The sequence below is a fragment of the Oncorhynchus kisutch genome, linkage group LG15, assembly GCF_002021735.2.
Source record: "Oncorhynchus kisutch isolate 150728-3 linkage group LG15, Okis_V2, whole genome shotgun sequence".
Classification (NCBI taxonomy): Eukaryota; Metazoa; Chordata; class Actinopteri; order Salmoniformes; family Salmonidae; genus Oncorhynchus; species Oncorhynchus kisutch.
Window position 1 is genome coordinate 24,119,986 of NC_034188.2, and position 20,992 is coordinate 24,140,977.

At 44.2% G+C, this 20,992-nt stretch overlaps 1 protein-coding gene across 2 annotated transcripts in view; it reads left to right on the top strand.

Moving 5' to 3' along the window:
• The first annotated feature begins 9,536 nt into the window (after positions 1–9,536).
• Positions 9,537–20,992, top strand: part of htr4 (5-hydroxytryptamine receptor 4) — a 125,715-nt gene continuing 114,259 nt past the window's right edge. For both annotated transcript variants that reach the window (XM_031789880.1, XM_031789881.1), the window contains exon 1: positions 9,537–9,813. The gene's annotated coding sequence lies outside the window, so the exon portion shown is untranslated. The remainder of the gene's footprint in view (positions 9,814–20,992) is intronic.

Here is a 20,992-nt window from a genome sequence, read left to right on the forward strand (position 1 = left end):
GGTTAAATAAAGGTGAAATAAATCAAATAAAAAAAATATAGTAGAATCGACTGCTTCCTTGAACCATACCATTCAATCTTATTTATGAGTTGGAGTATAATATGTATTACTAAGTGTAGTACAATCAAAGAAGTGTCATGATAATTCCTCTAATTTTCACCACTAAGTGCATTCAGTAGGACTAACAATCAATTAGAAGAAAGAAGTGTCAGTTGGTATAAGTTTCTAATGGTCCATTGAGTAACGGCACATTCATGATGTGGCATGTTTCTGGTTGACTTTGTAATGTTTATGTAAAATATTTGTTACCTCCTTTGCTTAAAACTTTTTAGGGCTGCAACCCCGTTAACGGGATCGATATGACAACAGCCAGTGAAAGTGCAGGGAGCCAAATTCAAAACAACAGAAATCTCATAATTAAAATTCCTCAAACATACATGTATCTTATACCGTTTTAACGGTATCTTGTTGTTAATCCCACCACAGTGTCTAATTTCAAATAGGCTTTACAGCGAAAGCACCACAAACGATTATGTTAGGTCACCACCAACTCACAGAAAAACACATCCATTTTTTCCAGCCAAAGGGAGGAGTCACAAAATGCACAAATAGAGATAAAATTAATGACTAACCTTTGATCTTCATCAGATGACACTCATAGGATTTCATGTTACACAATACATGTATGTTTTGTTTGATAAAGTTCATATTTATATAAAAAAAACATCTCAGTATACATTGGCGCATTACGTTCACTAGTTCCAAAAACATCTGGTGATATTGCAGAGAGCCACATCATTTTACAGAAATATTCATCATAAATGTCGATGAAAATACAATTGTTAGACATGGAAATATAGCTATACCTCTCCTTAATGCAACCTCTGTGTCAGATTTAAAAAAAAAAAAATCTAACCATGCAATAATCTGTGAACGGCGCTCAGAAAGATTTTTTTATCCGCCATGTTGGAGTCAACAGAAATCAGAAATAACATTATAAATATTCCCTTACCTTTGATGATCTTCATCAGAATGCACTCCCAGGAATCCTAGTTCCACAATAAATGTTTGATTTGTTTCGATAATGTCCATTGTTTATGTCCAAGTAGCTACTTTTGTACTTTTTGGGCGTTTAGTACACAAATCCAAACGCTCGTGTAGGTCCAGCCGAACGTCGGACGAAAGTTATTAAGTTATATTAAGTTATATTACAGTTATATTACAGGTCGTAGAAACATTTCAAACTAAGTATAGAATCAATCTTTAGGATGTTTTTATCATAAATCTTCAATAACGTTCCAACTGGAGAATTCCATTGTCTGTAGAAAAGCCATGGAACGCAGGTCACTATCATGTGAAATGCGCATTACCAGGACCTGGCTCTCTGCCAGTCCACTGACTCAAAGAGCTCTCATCCGGCCCCACATCACAGTAGAAGCCTCATTCAATTTTCTAAAGATGGCTGACATCTAGTGGAAGCCTTAGGAAGTGCAACATAACCAATATCCCACTGTGATATTTAGGCCTCTGTCAGTCTACTGGGGGATATACAGGCCTCTGTCAGTCTACTGGGGGATATCTAGGCCTCTGTCAGTCTACTGGGGGATATACAGGCCTCTGTCAGTCTACTGGGGGATATTTAGGCCTCTGTCAGTCTACTGGGGGATATACAGGCCTCTGTCAATCTACTGGGGGATATATAGGTCTCTGTCAGTCTATTGGGGGAGGGGGGGAATACAGGCCTCTGTCAGTCTACTATGTGGAGTATACAGGCCCCTGTCAGTCTACTGGGGGATGTTCAGACCACTGTAAGTCTACTGGGGGATGTTCAGACCTCTGTCAGTCTACTGGGAGGTATCCAGGCTTCTGTCAGGCTACTGGGGGGGGGCATACAGTCCTCTGTCAGTCTACTGGGGGTCGGGGGGTATACAGGCCTCTGTCAGTCTACTGGGGGGGTATACAGTCCTCTGTCAGTCTACTGGGGGGGGGGGGGGGTATACAGGCCTTTGTCAGTCTACGGAGGGCACAAATTACAGTACTGTTCCAATCCTCCTGTTTTGTTTACTTAGTAAGAAGCACTTTCCAATTTGCACAGAGACTGGAGATGTTATGTTAGAAACAGAACAGTGTTTTTTTACGTACTGTGCTGGAATCTGAACAGTGACTGACTTCTGAGACTGATTGGCAGTTATTTGTCACTCTGGTATAAAGGATTTTTGGAGACAGGCACAGGAATACACAATAGGAGTTTTTAATACACCCAAAACAAACACGTTTACAAAAACAAAAGAGTGAGGGTAAACCTTCTTGAATGCCACGGGATGATACCCGTAATACCCGTAATACACAATATATATAGCAACATATACGCAGCATAACAGCTGCACCAACGTATAGGTACTCACACCATCAACGGACATGGGAACAATACCCCACAAAGACGAGGGAAACGGGGCACATATATAACATACTGATCAGGGGAAATGGGAACCAGGTGTGTGTAATCAGACAAGACAGTCTGGGGTTGATGATAATGAATCCCGTTCAGTGAAGCCTAGAAAGCCGGTGAAGTAGACCTCCGGAACTGGTGAACAGAATGAGCAGCAGTACCGGAGGGAACCGTGACATTATGAGGCAAAAACAAGATCTCTCATCTCTGAGACTGCCAGCTGAGTTCACCTCCATGTCAATACATTGTTAGTGGAGAGAGAGGACAAATCAAAGGGATTATGTCAAATGATTAGGCAGTGAACAAATAACACTATGTGGCTGCTTGATGGCCTCCATAGTTACCTCTCTGTGGGTACGTCCGGAAGGACACCCTATATAGTGGACCCGGATCAAAAGTAGTGCACACTATAGGGAATCGGGTATTATTTAATTGGTACGCAGCATGTGTGTTATACTGAAACAGAAAATGCAGGGAGAACTTGGCTGATCTGGTTTCTCCTTAATGGCCACGTCATCAGGAGGATAGCAGTTTACATGCTGACGGCCCACTCCATCATTTACATCATTCTAAATAGTCTCTAACTGGTTAATCGGGAACTGTGTCTGTATGATAATTGAAAGAGTCAGGATATAGAAACATGTTTTTAACACATCAAGAAGATGTGTGTATGATTTCACAATTACGAAAGTAGTAAGTATTTCACTTAGATGAGTATGGTTTTATTACTTGTGCAATTTGACCTAGATACTGTAGATTGTGTGTATGTATTGATATGTAGGCTACATGTCATTTAAAAAAATTGATGTAGTTCTGTCCTTGTTTATTAATGTTCTGTATTATGTCATGTTTCATGTTTTGTGTAGACCACAGGAAGAGTATCTGCTGCTTTCGCAACAGCTAATGGGGATCCTAATAAAATACCAAAATACCAAAATGTATGTTAAGTTGTACATTACACAAGTTAATGACTAAGCTTCTGTAATTAGGCTACTGGTTGAAGACTCATTTTAGCTTCCACTGATCACAGCATGACATCTCACATTTGTCATGTAGATCCATGTAACACTAAATAATAATGTTTACTTTGAATTATTTGTAGTCAGGTTTTTCAGTCATGATGAGTCGAAGTGTAAACAAGGAAACAAAATGACAGTATCCGTCAAAAGATTGGACACACATACACATTCAAGGGTTTTTCTTTATTTTCCCAACTTTCAACATTGTAGAATAATAATGAAGACATCAAAAATATGAAATAACACATATGGAATCACATCGCAACCAAAAACGTGTAAAACAAATCAAGATATATTTTAGATTCTTCAAAGTAGCCACTCTTTGCCTTGATGACAGCTTTGCACCCTCTTGGCATTCTCTCAACCAGCTTCATGAGGAACGCTTTCCAACAGCATTGAAGGATCCAACACGTCCTTCACCGGAACCCAGCATCTCTTCTCCAGACCATACCCCTCCCATCCCAGTCCACAAGGTACTGAAGGCCCATCGCCCGACGTCTCGAATCCAGGATGGAACGAACGGAGTACACCGGGGCCCCCACGATGTCCAGAGGGGGTGGAGGAACCTCCTGCACCTCAGACTCCTGGAGCGGGCCAGCCACCACCGGCCTGAGGAGAGACACATGGAACGAGGGGTTAATGCGGTAATTTGGGGGAAGCTGTAACCTCTAACAAACCTTGTTCACTCTCCTCAGGACTTTAAATGGCCCCACAAACCGCGGACCTAGCTTCCGACAGGGCAGGTGGAGGGGCAGGTTTCGGGTCGAGAGCCAGACCCAGTCCCCCGGGGCATCGCTGCGGTTATGGTCTGCGCCAACTTTCTGGCGCAGCACGGCGCACTGAAGGTGAACATGGGCGGCATCCCATGTTTCCTCCGCGCACCGGAACCAGTTGTCCACCGCAGGAGCCTCGGTCTGACTCTGATGCCAATGAGCCAGAATCGGCTGATACCCCAATACACACTGGAAGGGGGAGAGGTTAGGATGGAACGAAATCCCTGATTTGATTTGATTTGGTTAGTGGAGGAGTGGCGGATCAAGGACTGGGCCATCTCTGCCCAGGGCACGAACGCTGCCCACTCCCCTGGCCGGTCCTGGCAATAGGACCTCAGAAACCTACCCACATCCTGGTTAACTCTCTCCACCTGCCCGTTACTCTCGGGGTGAAAACCTGAGGTAAGACTGATCGAGACCCCCAGACGTTCCATGAACGCCCTCCAGACCATCGAAATGAACTGGGGACCTGATCAGACACTATATCCTCAAGCACCCCATAGTGCTGGAAGACGTGTGTAAACAAGGCCTCCGTAGTCTGTAAGGGCCGTTGGGAGATCGGGCGGAGGAAGGATATGGCAGGACTTAGAGAAACGATCCACAACAACCAGGATCGTAGTGTTTCCCTGTGATGGGGGAAGATCAGTCAGGAAATCAATTGACAGGTGCGACCATGGCCGTTGTGGAATGGGTAAGGGATGTAGCTTACCTCTGGGCAGGTGCCTAGTAGCCTTACACTGGTCACACACCGAGCAGGAGGAAACATAAACCCTCACGTCCTTAGCCAAAGTAGGCCACAAGTACTTCCCAGTCAGACAGGGCACCGTCCGACTAATGCCTAGATGACCAGAGGAGGGTGATGTGTGGGCCCAATAGATCAACCGGTCACGGACCGCAGACGGAAAATACAGATGCCCAGCGGGACACTGGAGGGGAGCGGGCTCTGCATGCAACGCCTGCTCAATGTCCGCGTCCAGCTCCCACACTACTGGCTCCACCAGGCAGGATGCCGGGAGTATGGGGGTGGGATCCATGGGCCGCTCCTGTGTCATACAGCTGGGACAGTGTGTCTGCCACCACGTTCTGGGAACCTGGTCTGTAAGAAAGGGTGAACACAAAACGGGTGAAAAACATGGCCCACCTTCAGAGCCTTGACGACAGCCAACAGCTCCTGGTCCCCCACGTCATAGTTTCACTCCACCGGGTTGAGCTTCCTCGAGAAGAAGGCACAGGGGCGGAGCTTCGGTGGCGTGCCCGAGCGCTGAGAGTGCACGGCTCCTATCCAAGCCTTGGACGTGTCCACCTCAATGAATGCCAAAGAGGAATCAGGATGGGCCAGCACGGGAGCTGAGGTAAACAGAGCCCTCAGGTGACCAAAAGCCCTGTCCTCCTCCCCCACCACTGCAAACGCACTGGTCCTCCTTTCAGCAGTGAGGTAATGGGAGCCGCTACCTGACCAAAACCCCGGATAAACCTCCGGTAGTAATTGGCAAACCCTAAAAACCGCTGCACCTCCTTTACTGTGGTGGGAGTCGGCCAATTACACACAGCTGAAATGCGGTCACTCTCCATCTCCACCCCCGAGGTGGAAATGCGGTAGCGGAGTATATCAGAATGTCATCAATATAGACCACTACACCCTACCCGTGCAGGTCCCTGGTACGCAAGGTGCTTGGTCAACTGTTGGAGCATGACCTGTACGCCAGGGCTGAGAAAAGCCTGTTCTTTCAACAGTCCGTCTCCTTCCTAGGGTTTCACATTTCCACCTCGGGGGTGGAGATGGAGACTGACCGCATTTCAGCCGTCTACAAATGCTTGGAAGACTGATGGAGCATTCATCAACCTGTACGGCATGACCAGCTCCTCATAATGCCCTGAGGTCGTACTGAATGCCGTCTTCCACTCATCTCCCTCCCAGATACGCACCAGGTTGTAAGCACACCTGAGATCAAGTTTGGTGAAGAAGCGCGCCCCTTGCATTGTCTCAATCGCCGTAGCGATTAGAGGTAGCGGGTAACTGTACCCCACAGATATCTGATTAAGGCCTCGATAGTCAATACACAGGCGCAAACCTCACTCCTTCTTCTTCACAAAAAAGAAACTCAAGGAGGCGGGTGAAATGGAGGACCGAATGTACCCCTGACGCAGGGATTCTGAGACATATGTTTCCATAGCCTCCATCTCCACCTGTCACAGGGGATACACGTGACTCCTGGAAAGTGCTGTGTCTACCAGGAGATCTATCGCACAATCCCCCCGTCGACAGGGTGGTAATTGAGTTGCCTTCTTTTTGGGGGTAATGCGCATGGTGGAGACCTGGTCTGGACTTTCCACCACAGTAGAACCTATGGAAACCCCTAAGCACCTCCCCGAGCACTCTCGCAACCACCCCGTGAGAGCCCTCCGTTGCCATGAAATAGTGGGGTTATGACAAGCTAACCAGGGTAGACCTAGCACCACTGGAAACGTAGGAGAGTCAATGAGAAAGAGACTGATTTTCTCCATGTGACAGCCCTGCGTCACCATGCCCAGAGGAGCGGTGGTCTCCCTAATCAACCCTGACCCTAATGGTCGACTATCTAAGGCGTGAACTGGGAAGGGAATTTCCACAGGAACGATGGGGATCCCTAAACTAAAGGCTAATGATCTGTCTATAAAATTCCCAGCCATGCCTGAATTCAGGAAACGTAACAAACAAAAACATTTGTGTAACAGAGGGCTCTGGGTGAGAATGGGTCCTTCTCACCTGAGGTGACGCCAGAGTGCCCTGCCTGCTGCCTCGACTCCCAGAGGAACCAACCCGGCACTGACCGGCAGTGTGACCTCTGCGGCCACAGATGGTACACGAGACAGAACCACTTCCGGTCTTCCTGAGTGCTGCACCTCCCAGCTCCATGGGCATCGGAGTGGTGGTGCTGGGGGATGAAACCGACAGACCCCGATCTGGACGTCCGCGGGTAGCCAGCAGGTTATCCAGCCGACAGGTCCACCAGCTGGTCGAAAGTAAGGGTGGTGTCCCTACAGCCCAACTCTCGATGGACGTCCTCGCGCAAACTGCAGTGATAATGGTCGATCAAGGCCCTGTCCTTCCATCCCGTTCCGGCGGCCAGGGTCCGAAAGTCCAAAGCGAACTCCTGTGCGCTCCTCGTCCCCTGCCATAGGTGGAATAGATGTTCACCTGTGAACTCCTCAAAGTCATCCAACGCCGTATCTCCTTCTCCCCATACGCCGTTCTCCCCGAGAGGCACGAAACGAGGACGGACACCCTCTCCCTTTCCGAGTGAGCAGGGTAAACGGTGCTCAGGTATAAGTCCAGCTGTAACAAGAAACCCTGGCACCGTGCCGCTGTCCCATCATACTCCCTGGGAAGGTCGAGACGCATCCCACTGGGACCGGATGCAGGAGGGACGAGTAGTGGTAACCCCGGTTGTGCTGGTGGGGGCACTGGAGGAACTCTCTGTCTCTCCCAGCGGTCCATGGTCTGCACGACACGGTCCATTGCAACGGCAAGATGTTGGATCATCGTCGCTTGCTCCTGGAAGCGCTCCTCTAAACCCATACCAGGGGCACCTGCTCCTGCTGACTGCAGTGGGTACGGTATTCTGTAAGGGGTACGTATCTGGTGGCTGGGAAGTCAGACGCAGGAGAGCAGAACTTGATAATAGCCGGAGCAGTTTAATAGTAAATCCAACGGCATAAGAAATACAAAGTATGGGCACAATAACCCGTCACTCACCAGTCAAACAAAATGTGCACAAGCACTTACAATAAACAATACCACACAAAGACATGGGGGGGAACAGAGGGTTAAATACACAACACATAATGAGGCAAATGAGAACCAGGTGTGGGAAAACGAGACAAAACAAATGGAAAATGAAAAATGGATCGGCGATGGCTAGAAGACTGGCGACGTCGACCACCGAACACCGCCCGAACAAGGAGAGGCTTCGACTTCGGCAGCAGTCGTGACAGTCACCAGCAAAACACCCCCACACCTGCACACCTCCTCCTCCATGCTTCATGGTAGGAACAACAAATGCGGAGATCATCCGTTCACCTATTCTGTGTCTCACAAAGACACAGCGGTTGGAACCAAAAATCGCAAATTTCGACCCATTAGACCAAAGGACAGATTTCCACCAGTCTAATGTCCATTGCTAGTGTTTCTTGGGCCAAGCAAGTCTCTTCTTATTATTGGTGTCCTCTAGTAGTGGTTTCTTTGCAGCAATTTGACCATGAAGGCCTGATTTACGCTCTGTAAAGCATTTATTTGGGCTGCAATTTCTGAGGCTGGTAACTCTAATGAACTTATCTGCAGCAGAGGTAACTCTGGGTCTTCCTTTCCTTTGGCGGTCCTTATGAGAGCTAGTTCCATCATAGCACTTGATGGTTTTTGCAACTGCACTAGAATTTTTCTTTTAAGTTCTTGAAATCTTCCGGATTAATGGACATTCATGTCTTAAAATAATGATTGACTGTCGTTTCTCTTTGCTTATATGAGCCATAATACGGACTTGGTCTTTTACCAAATATATATATCTCCTGTATACCACCCTTATCTTGTCACAACACAACTGATTGGCTCAAACGCATGAAGAGGGAAAGACATTCTACAAATTCACTTTTAACAAGGCACACTTGTTAATTGAAATGTATTCCAGGTGACTACGTCATGAAGATGGTTGAGAGACTGCCAAGATTGTGCAAAGTTGTCATCAAGGCAAATAGTGGCTACTTTGAAGAATCTCAAATATAAAACATATTTAGATTTGTTTTAACACTTTGTTGGTTCCTACATGATTCCAAATGTGTTATTTCATAGTTTGATGTCTTCACTGTTATTCTACAATGTAAGAATGAAGAAAAACACTGGAATGAGTAGATGTGTCCAAACTTTTGACTGGTACTGTAAATAAACAATATCTTGCCAAAGGCCGTTCTATTTTGAGAATACATCATATTCTTAGTTAAATCTTACATAATGGTTGCTTTTCCAACAGTCCATATCACAGTGATTAATGGTAGGCCTAACCTATTTTAATTGAACATTAAGAGATACAAAATCATCAGAAAGAAAAGTGATATGACAGAGCAATTTACTCTGAGAATCTGCCTTGCAAATCCACATGTTCAAGCAATTCAATTTACAATGAATGTCACTCACCACCATTTATAGCCTGCCATACCTGCATCAAACACATTTAAACCGAGCCGATTTGACCTCCTCAATAAAGACCAAGCGAAAGAGGAGGGACTTGAAGGTGCAATTTGCTGGGAATACCGAGGTCTCGCTTTCCAAGCATTACATCCACAGAACAGCGCGAGGTGCCCCACGCGTACGAAACCGTCCAGCCATCCACATTTGCGCTCATCCTTCCGACTGCGCTCAGGATACATGGACAACTTTTTCGTTTTGTGAATGTCAGCAGGGAACATCTCTGAAATTGTAGTCACAAAAAAACTGTTCACTTCTTAACTGTGTTTTGATACAAGTCGAAAATGTGATTTCTCTCATGGGGATATAGCGTCATACCATGGTTTTGGAACCCGGCGTCTCCACCAGGACATGGTACGTGTACAGTACGATTATAATTGTTCGTTATTAGTTACCCCTTTATGTGGAAATAGCTTAAGTCATATTTGTATTGTATAAAGTGTGTATTATTGACGCCTCTATATACATTATTAGGAACGTTTATTCTAGGAAGGAGGACAGGGCAGCTACTATTTGCTGTTGTCCCAAACTTTTACACTCTAATTATGAAATTGCCATTCTCTTAAAGTTGTAAATCAATTTATTGATTTGTTTAGGAATCATGCTGTGGTATGGCCCCAGCTTTTCATACATGTGTTGTGAGAGCTACTGTATATCGGAGATGGCCCCCAGCACTGTCATAAGGTGTTGTAGTGTAGATAGCACAAATATGGATGGCTTATGGATTATCGACTGCTGTTACATATGACCATCACCGTATCATAGTTATTAAAAACTCAGACCAAATGTATACAAGGAGTATTGGAAACTATCTATGTTGAAGAAGATGAAACAGCACTGCATGCCTATAGCTACTTTAAAATAAATCATTAGAACAGTCACATTTTAGAAGGTTTCAAAGTAGCAAAACCCTCCTCATTTAACTACACACATTTTGTCCACATGTTGCCTACAGTACTACCTGTAATAACTCATTGTTGTTAGTGTGTTTTTGAATGTATTTATATGAACACTGCAGTAACGTTACATCTGACACTTACATGGACTCGTTCTTATTTATTTATTATTGAACCTTTATTTAACTATGCACACTGACACATTACGTACGCTAGACATGCAGTCTATTTGCGAAAGCAATCCAGGTTAACCAATGTACCTTGATCAAGGTTTCTCCAGACATGCCTCTCTTCACCTGGCTCTGATAACATCCTGATTATCATTCAACTGTTTCCATACACCCTGTTATGTTTAGTTCCTCATTTATCTGTAATGCAGGCCGATATCATCCTTCACTTCAGTATTTCTGTTGACTGACAGTCATATGCTACACTGGGCAGTAATTCCACTCTCTGACTCATTAAATCAAATGTATTATGCCTAAAAGCTTCACAAGAGTACACCTCTGATAAACCACAATAAATCTTTGGGCACTGTTTATGAATTCTTACGGGCACTGTTTATGAATTGTAATCAGTATCTACAGCAGCTATGCTTCTGTTGATGCTGGGGTTATAGATCACATGTGGTAATGTCTGTTTGGCTGATTCTCCGAGACAGACAGCGATCAGAGGTGTATAAAGCTGGGACTGAGAGCCAGGGGTCAAGGCAAGGCGAGTGTGTGCTGATGATTAGCTGGGACGACTAGAAGGGTGTTAATCTCTGCTCCATTGTGAGCTTCCCGTCTGTCCGCCCGCCCGTCTGTTTGTCTGTCTATCTGTCTGTCTGTTTGTCTATCTGTCCGCCTGTCTACCTTACTGCTTGTCTTTCTGTCTGTCTATCTGCCTGTCTGCCTTCCTGACTGCCTGTCTGCCTGGTCAAAGTGAGCTTACGCAACAATCCAGGGGCCAGTCAATAAGGTGGTGACGGTGCCATGCGATGGGCATGGTAGATACTAGTGAGAGGATGTGTCCTGATTAATGGCACGGAATGGAGAGGGCCTTGTTGAAGGGTCAATAGTCTCCACTTTCACATCACATTGGAACTCTGTGGAGCTGAAGGTTAGACATGAAAACAAACTCTCTTATAGCTTCCATTCGAATGTACACTTTACTGCCAGTCCCAGAACTCCCTGGGAAGTTCTATATAATCTGAAGCTCTCTGTCTGTCTCATGGCCCGTACACAGCCAAGACTCACACCGTCCTGTCCTGTCCCATGAGTTGAGCTGAGGAGAAAGGGAGATTTCTCTCTATTCGATTACAGGACTCAGTGTAGACATCAAACTTTATCAAATGTATTTTTGATAGGTAGAGGTCTACTCCGCATGGTCACTTTGTAGAAGTCAGTTCATGGATTCGGTAGAGGAAGTACAGCACGAGATTCCTGTCCTTATACTCAGTTCGTAATAAGAATAACTTGTTTAATGACTTTCTGCATTGCCATTTCTTCCACAATTACTCTCGGGCTCCTGAATACCGTTATCAGTGTGACGTGCGGAACATGAAAGCTGAATATAAGACTTTGCTTCACCCCAGTTGCTAATTCTAGACAATTTGCGCTGACCCCAGAGATGAACAGTGAGAGAACAATTAGACATGTTCCTGTCTCTGCGGTTTCTCACCATTTCTCCTGTTGTTCCAACCTCAGTACTGTAGACAGATTTGCTGGGTAATATATATATATATATTTTTAACCTTTATTTAACTAGGCAAGTCAGTTATTAAGAACAAATTCTTATTTACAAGGTGCTGCTATGAATTTTTTATTGCAAGTGTTCCTACTATTGGTTATAATTACGGAACTGAGCCTGACTGTGTGAATGAAACAATTATCATAAGATTACTGAGGGACTGGAAAACATTTAAAAAATCAAACTAGTTTTCACAAAGTATTTCAAATAGTCCATAAAGCTTGTGAAAACAGCTTTAAAATAATTTGTTAGTTGTGGGTCATTTATGAGAAAAGAGGATGTCCTGCCTGACTGAGACCCAATCACATTTTGTGGTAAAACCACAAGAGGGGAAAGTAGCTATTCAGCTTGCATACTGTAATAGTCCCTTTTGTTAATCCTCAGTAAACATAGTCAGTAATTGATTAAGATATATAATTTGCATCATTGTGGAACAAATGTTTCAGAATCAGGCATAGAGGAATAAACAGATAATTATTATTATTTTCATTCCGTTATAGCAGTGCTGTACTTTCCCTGAGTGCTTCCCTTTTTTGAATCCATATCCATCTCTTGTATTTGCCCTGGGTGGAGAGAATCTTTTTTCATTCCATCTCTTGTATTTGCCCTGGGTGGAGAGAATCTTTTTTTTGTGAGGATTTCTAAAACTCAGACAAGCAAGTAAGTAGTGGATCACCACAGGCACTGTCCTCATTATGAACATCCTATTTTTAGAGATGTTTTCACAAAACAGATATGCTGGCACACACACACACACACACACACACACACACACACACACACACACTGAATTAACATAATATTTATATTTACATATAAATAAATGATATGCTATGATAGAGAGTTGAGTTCCACTCTAAATGTTATGAATGAAAATCATGAATTGGGGCCATGTTGACATAAAACAAGTCCTGTATGACACCTCTAAGTAATGCTTGTCACACATAAATATAATGATGTCACTTAACCATCACAGTACACCTGAGTGAGCAGGTGTAGACTGTAATGAGGGTAATACATCCTTCTGTTTTTGTCATTAGAACCTTCTAACCTTCAGAGTTCCAAAATATGATGTTACTGTAAATATGATGTTACTGCAAATAATATGTTACTATAAATAGTACGTTACTGTAAATAATGTTACTGCAAATAATATGTTACTGTAAATAGTATGTTTCTGTAAATAATGTTAATGAAAATAATATGTTACTGTAAATAATATATTACTGTAAATAATATGTTACTGCGAATAATCTATTTCTTCTAGACGTTCGGGGTTGGAATGGTGGACATATTTGTCAACCTCAAACAAACTGTCAGCCTCAGACACCCAGTAGATAGATAACAAACTGTCAGCTTCAGACACCCAGTAGAGAGATAACAAACTGTCAGCCTCAGACACCCAGTAGAGAGATAACAAACTGTCAGCCTCAGACACCCAGTAGAGAGATAACAAACTGTCAGCCTCAGACACCCAGTAGATATACAACACACTGTCAGCCTCAGACATCCAGTAGATAGAAAACAAACTGTCAGCCTCAGACACCCAGTAGATAGATAACAAACTGTTAGCCTTAGACATCCAGTAGATAGAAAACAAACTGTTAGCCTCAGACACCCAGTAGATAGAAAACAAACTGTTAGCCTTAGACATCCAGTAGATAGAAAACAAACTGTCAGCCTCAGACACTCAGGAACCAAAGTACTAGTAATTCCTCATGTATTCCCAAGAGCCAGGCCCTGAATAGACTCACAGAACCCTGCGTAAACACCCAGAGCCTGGCCCTGCATAGACTTTCAGAGCCTGGCCCTGCATAGACTCCCAGAGCCTGGCCCTGAATAGACTTTCAGAGCCTGGCCCTGCATAGACTCCCAGAGCCTGGCCCTGCATAGACTCCCAGAGCCTGGCCCTGAATAGACTTTCAGAGCCTGGCCCTGCATAGACTCCCAGAGCCATGCATAAACACCCAGAGCCTGGCCCTGCATAGACTCACAGAGCCTGGCCCTGCATAGACTCCCAGAGCCTGGCCCTGCATAGACTCCCAGAGCCTGGCCCTGTATAGACTCACAGAGCCATGCATAAACACCCAGGGCCTGGCCCTGAATAGTCTCACAGAGCCAGGCCCTGCAGAAACACCCAGAGCCTGGCCCATAGATTCCCAGAGCCTGGCCCTGCATAGACTCCACGAGCCTGGCCCTGCATAGACTCCACGAGCCTGGCCCATAGACTCTCAGAGCCTTGCTCATAGACTCTCAGAGCCTGGCCCATAGACTCTCAGAGCCTGGCCCATAGACGCCATGAGCCTGGCCCATAGACTCCCAGAGCATGGCCCATAGACTCCACGAGCCTGGCCCATAGACTCCCAGAGCCTGGCCCATAGACTCTCAGAGCCTGGCCCAAAGACTCTCAGAGCCTAGCCCATAGACTCCGCGAGCCTGGCCCATAGACTCCCAGAGCATGGCCCATAGACTCCACGAGCCTGGCCCATAGACTCTGAGAGCCTGGCCCATAGACTCTGAGAGCCTGGCCCATAGAATCCACGAGCCTGGCCCATAGACTCCCAGAGCCTGGCCAATAGACTCCCAGAGCCTGGTTCTGCATAAACTTGGGTGACTCGCTCTCCTCTCTTGAAATCTATTGTGCTCTGTTTGAGCAAGACTTTGCTGAACAATTCTCCAGTTTATAGGTTTGTCTGAAATGTTAAAGCGTTCCTTATGTTATGTGACAGATCAATCTGTCCACTGTTCCGGAATGAAAATGTACATTTGGTGAAGTTCATAAGAAAGAGAGAGATATGTGCCAATGGGAGCACTAGAGCTGGAGCTAAATACATGGGATAGCATTCCACGGGATAGCATTCCACGGGATAGCATGCCACGGGGATAGCATGTCACGGGGATAGCATGTCACGGGGATAGCATACCACGGGGATAGCATGCCACGGGGATAGCATGCCACGGGGATAGCATTCCACGGGATAGCATGCCACGGGGCTAGCATGCCACGGGGATAGCATGCCACGGGGATAGCATGCCACGGGGATAGTATATCATGGGGATAGCATGTCACGGGATAGCATGCCACAGGGATAGCATGCCACAGGAACAGCATGCCATGAAGATAGCATGCCATGGGATAACATGCAGCAGTGATAGCATGCCACGGGATAACATGCCACAGGGATAGCATGCCACAGGATAACATGCCACAGGGATAGCATGCCACGGGATAACATGCCACAGGGATAGCATGCCATGGGATAACATGCCACAGGATAGCATGCCATGGGATAACATGCCACAGGGAAGGCACAGTTTTAAGGATCCGTATCTGAATTTCGTTATACACATCACTGCCTTTATGAATTAGCTTTGTTGCTACTGCACCTGCTCTTATACTGACGTCAAGGAATGGCAACATAAACTTAGCCAGTGAAGTATTCACGCAAACAAATGGCTCTTATCTTTTCCCCTATCTTCAGTTTATTTGAGTTGAAGAAAGTTGCTCTACATTAAGTATACACATTATTTATTCACTGTAGAACATCAGCAATTGAACAGTATTGGCAATCCTTCAATGAAAAGTTGTACCAGAGCGTTAACAGATATTTTTATACTTCAGAAGCTTGTTGTTAGGAGACCAGTCATACATTAGTTTTAATACACCTTCTTTTACACTCAGTGTAGTTAATGATATGTGCAATAGAATTAACTACACCGAGTGTGAAAACATTTTGCATGGTGAAATATGAGCTGAAGTTTTCAAGGAAATGTCTGGCACAAAGCTGTAGCAACAGCAGCTGCTCTCAGTCTCTCTCTCGCTCTCTCTCTCTCTCTCTCTCCCCACCACTGACACTTCCCTATCTCTCTCTCTCTCTCTCTCTCTCTCTCTCTCATATATATATATATATATATATATATATATATATATATATATATATATATATATATATTCCCCTCCGTCCAGACTCCAAACCATTCATTTACTCTACCTCCTGACTGGCCAGGACAAGTCTCCCAAGTTTTCTTAGACCCCGGATGGAAGAGACAGGGCTTCATACACAGCAGACAGAGGCAGAGTACCTCTTTCTATAATCCATCACAACCTTCTCCTCTCTACTCTGCTCAGTGGGATGGTTTGTATAAATTTGCACAGGAGGCGTGGAGCAGAGTAGAGTGGAGGCAGAATTCCTTGGCCTTGCAACATCGGATTTGACAGAAGTCCATGACAACCAGACTGCAAACTGTGAGCTGTGTTTACTCTTAATGCAAAGCAAGTGAGCAATCATGCTAGTTTATTACCCCAGGATGAGATGCCTGCCACTCTGTCCTCAACCCCATGACCTCTGAACTATGCTATAAATACACATAGCTCTGTCCTCCCTGGACTCTTCAACTGAATTTCACACCGCATCATTCTCCCCTGTGAGTTGCATCAGTAATATCACAAATATGCACCCTAGCTTACTGTACAAAGGTTATGGGACTTTATTTTGAGATCAAATTTCCACTCTAGTCTGATTCAGGAGGATATATGTCCAATTTCAGTTCCCATCAAGAGTTTAGTGGAGTCTAGTGTTGTTTACAGTTATAATGCATTAGGAAAGTATTCAGACCCCTTGACTTTTTCAACATTTTGTTACGTTACAACCTTATTCAAAAATGTATTTTCCTCATCAATCTACACAATACCCCATAATGACAAAGCAAAAACAGGACATTAGATTTTTTGGGCAAATTAATACAAATCTAAAACTGAAATTTCATATTTACATAAGTATTCAGACCCTTTACTCAGTACTTTGTTGAAGAACCTTTGGCAGTGATCACAGCCTCAATTCTTCTTGGGTATGACGCTACAAGCTTGGCACCCCTGTATTTGGGAAGTTTCTCCCATTCTTCTCTGCAGTACCTCTCAAGCTCTGTCAGGTTGGATAGGGAGCGTCGCTGCACAGCTATTTTGAAGTCTCTCCAGAGATGTTCAAGTCCGGGATCTGACTGGTCCACTCAAGGACATTCAGAGACTTGTCCCATATCCACTCCTGCGTTGTCTTGGCTGTGTGCTTAGGGTCATTGTTCTGATGGAAGGTGAACCTTCGCCCCAGTCTGAGGTCCTGAGCACTCTGGAGCAGGTTTTCATCAAGGATCCCTCTGTAATTTGCTCCATTCATCTTTGCCTCGATCCTGACTACTCTTTCAGTCCCAGACACTGAAGAACATCCCCACAGCATAATGCTGCCACCACCATGGTTGACTGTAGGGATGATGCCAAGTTTCCGTCAGATGTGACTCTTGGCATTCAGGCCAAAGAGTTCAATCTTGGTTTCATCAGACCAGAGAATCTTGTTTCTCATGATCTGAACGTCTGTAGGTACCTTTTGGCAAACTTCAAGCGGGCTGTCATGTGTCTTTTACTGAGGAGTGGCTTCCATCTGGCCACTCTACCATAAAAGCCTGATTGGTGGAGTGCTGCAGAGATGGTTGTCCTTCTGGAAGATTCTCCCAACTACACAGAGGTACTCTAGAGTTCTGTCAGAGTGACCATCGGGTTCTTGGTCACCTCCCTGACCAAGGCCCTCCCGATTGCTCAGTTTGGCCGGGCAGCCAGCTCTAGGAAGAGTCTTGGTGATTCCAAACTTCGTCCATTTAAGAATGATGGAGGCCACTGTGTTCTTGGGGACATTCAATGCTGCAAACATTCATATGTTATGAATTTGCTTTGCTTAAGATCCCAGAGTGTTGTCTTTAATCGTAGGATATAATGTTGATATAGGCCAGCTCTTTATTTTGGTCAGTTCTGCGGGAATTCCTGTCATGTTATTGTGTTTCTTGGGGAAATCTTTCATTTATTCGTATTATTTTTAATATTGTGAAGAATGTTGCTTGTTTTCAAAGTGATCAATGCAACAGAGTTGTCTGGACAGCTCCTGACTGGACCTAGATGGTGGTGGATCCACCCTACATCCGGACACATAAAACATGTTAAATAGCAAAAGCTCCCAATATCTTTATCATGTGCTCATGTTCTTTTTAAGAATGATGTTTTTCCCATGAGAAAGGTTTGCAGTATGTACGATTCATTTTTCTGTTCGGTTTTTGATTAGCAAAAAAAGGTTAAGGGGAAAGAGAAAACATTCTATTAGAGGAAGTGTCTACATATCAAATCAATAGCAAACTTGTTTCATTTTATGAAGCTCAAAGAGCCCCAGCATGCTGCCAATGGGAATGACACTGATGCCAGCTGCTATTATTGATTTGTTTAAGCCACTGTTTTTAGAGGCTTTGGTGTGAATGGTGACGCTGCTTGACATCGGCTGAGTCATACAATTCACTATTCAGACCACCTGTGTCTGGGTTTGAAAGGCTCTGATCCTCCGGTTGAGCTTTCCCTGTTCTTTAGTCAGTTTTATGGTCAAACACTGCACATTTTTGACAGACATAGACCAGAAACCATCTTTCCCATAAATGTTCTATTCATCCATTTGAAATGTTGTCCATAAAGGTTCACATTCACCCCCAGTATAAAGATAGGAAAATGTATACTAACACATTTGTTTTTAGGTTAATGTTTAATTTTAACCGAACAGGAACTGAATGTTAGTCGAGGTAATTGAGATAATATGTACATGTAGGTAGAGTTAAAGTGACTATGCATAGATAATAAACTCTGAGTAGCAGCAGTGTAAAAAAGGGGAGAGGGGGGCAATGCAAATAGTCTGAGTAGCCACTTGTCCAGCTGTTCAGGAGTCTTACGGCTTGAGGGTAGAAGCTGTTAAGAAGCCTTTTGGACCTAGATTTGGACCTCCGGTATGCCGTGCGGTAGCAGAGAGAACAGTATATGACTAGGGTGGCTGGAGTCTGACACTTTTTAGGGTCTTCCTCTGACACTGCCTGGTATAGAGGTCAGAAGCTGAGCAGTTGCCATACCAGGAAGTGATGCAACCAGTCAGGATGCTCTCGATGGTGCAGCTGTAGAACTTTTTGAGGATCTGAGGACCCATGCCAAATCTTTTCAGTCTCCTAAGGGGGAATAGGCTTTGTCGTGCCCTCTTCACGACTAGGGATGGGTATCGTTAAGATTTTAATGGCATTCCTACTCATAACCGATACTGCTTATCGATCCAGTACTTTAACAGTATTCTTATCGATTATTATTATTTTTTTTTTACAAAAACATTTATACAAATTAAGAACAAAATTAACATTGCTTTATTTTCTGAAATGTAAAATAAATAAAATAAACAATTATTTACAGCAAAAGAAATAGCAATGTTTTGAACAAATCACTATTATAGACTCTATTGTGGTGAGGGAAATATAAAAAAATGAAATAAGCAAAATTTTCCCGCAAAAGAAAAGAGAGATGAACTACAAGCTAGGGAGTCGAATACTGTGCATTTCTCTGCCTTTACATGATGCACTTTCCATAGATGTTTGGACAGATTGCTCGTGTTTCCGCCCTTACAAGCAAAAGTCGTATTGCACTTGTGGCAACAAGCATTGTCAGCATCTACTCTGGTGAAGCGTAACCACACTTTTTAACGTTTAGCTCTCTCCGCCATCGTCACTAAACCTCGAGACTTTCTTACTATCAGCTGTTGTTTACAAATATACACAGACCGCCACCCCTTGTCTTTCCAGAGGCTACTGTTCTCTCCTGCTGATACAGTGTATAACCTGCCAGCTGTATGTTATTCATGTTGTCGTTCAGCCACGACTCGGTTAAAAATAAGATATTACAGTTTATAATGTTCCGTTGGTAGGATATACTGTATGTGATCGTAGTTCGTCTATTTTATTATCCAATTATTGTACGTTGGCTAATAGGACTGATGGTAAAAGGCAGATTACCCACTCGCCGTCAGATCCTTACAAGGCACCCCGACCTACAGTATGTCCCCGATATCTCTGTCTCTTTCTCCCGCGAATGACGGGGATGAGGGCCTTGGCGGGTGTCTGAAGTAAATCCTTTGTGACCGGCTTGTTAAAGAAAAAGTATTCTTCCAGTCCGAGGTGGGTAATCGCTATCCTGATATCTAGAAACGTTTCCAGTTCCTGCTTCTCCATGTTAAACCGGCTGGCACAGACCAACGGGCCAGAGCCTCATTGGTTCATTGTTCCAAGTTTCCAACACTTTCCAAAGGAGGTATTTATAGTCTTGGGATTATTAGTGCATTCATAACTGCACACTACATGACATTTGGACAGACAGTCACATGAATCTCCCGTTTTAGTCATTTGTCTTTAATCAGGTTCATAAGCCAGCCACACAGTCATGCAACACTTGTATTGCTTGCATAATGTCATCAGGATTATGGCACCAATAAACCGACTCATTCATCTTTGCCCCCAATTTCTTTATTATATGACTTTGTGCTATATACAGTTCGGTTAGAAATACACATTTATTTGACTATTAGTGTAGCCTACATAACTGTTTGGGTCTCAGGATCAAGGGATTTCACATACTTGTCAACATGTCTACGTCAAACTGGCAACCCGACAGTGTATATGAACATGAATTATATGACGTTGCTGTTGCCGTCACCCGTTTAAATCAAGGACCGTGTAATTGTCAAGTAATAGACCCTACAACTCTTATTTGTTACTTTTTTTGTTACGCTAATCAGTGTAAGGGTTGTCATTATACTTGTGAATATGGCCCAGTAATATCATATCAGGCAGCATAGGGGCTACCTTTATGTTTGTCAATGTTGAATGATTATTACTGATGCAATGGGCCATAAAGTATGATGGGATAAACAAAGTGGTATCTTTCCCATTTCAGGATGCCAGGTTGGTTAGTAATCCTATACTCGATAAAGCCTTGTTATACCTTTAACGTACAGGCTCTTAAGATGCTCTGACAGCATTCATCATTATTAAATATGCTTAACCCTTGAGGG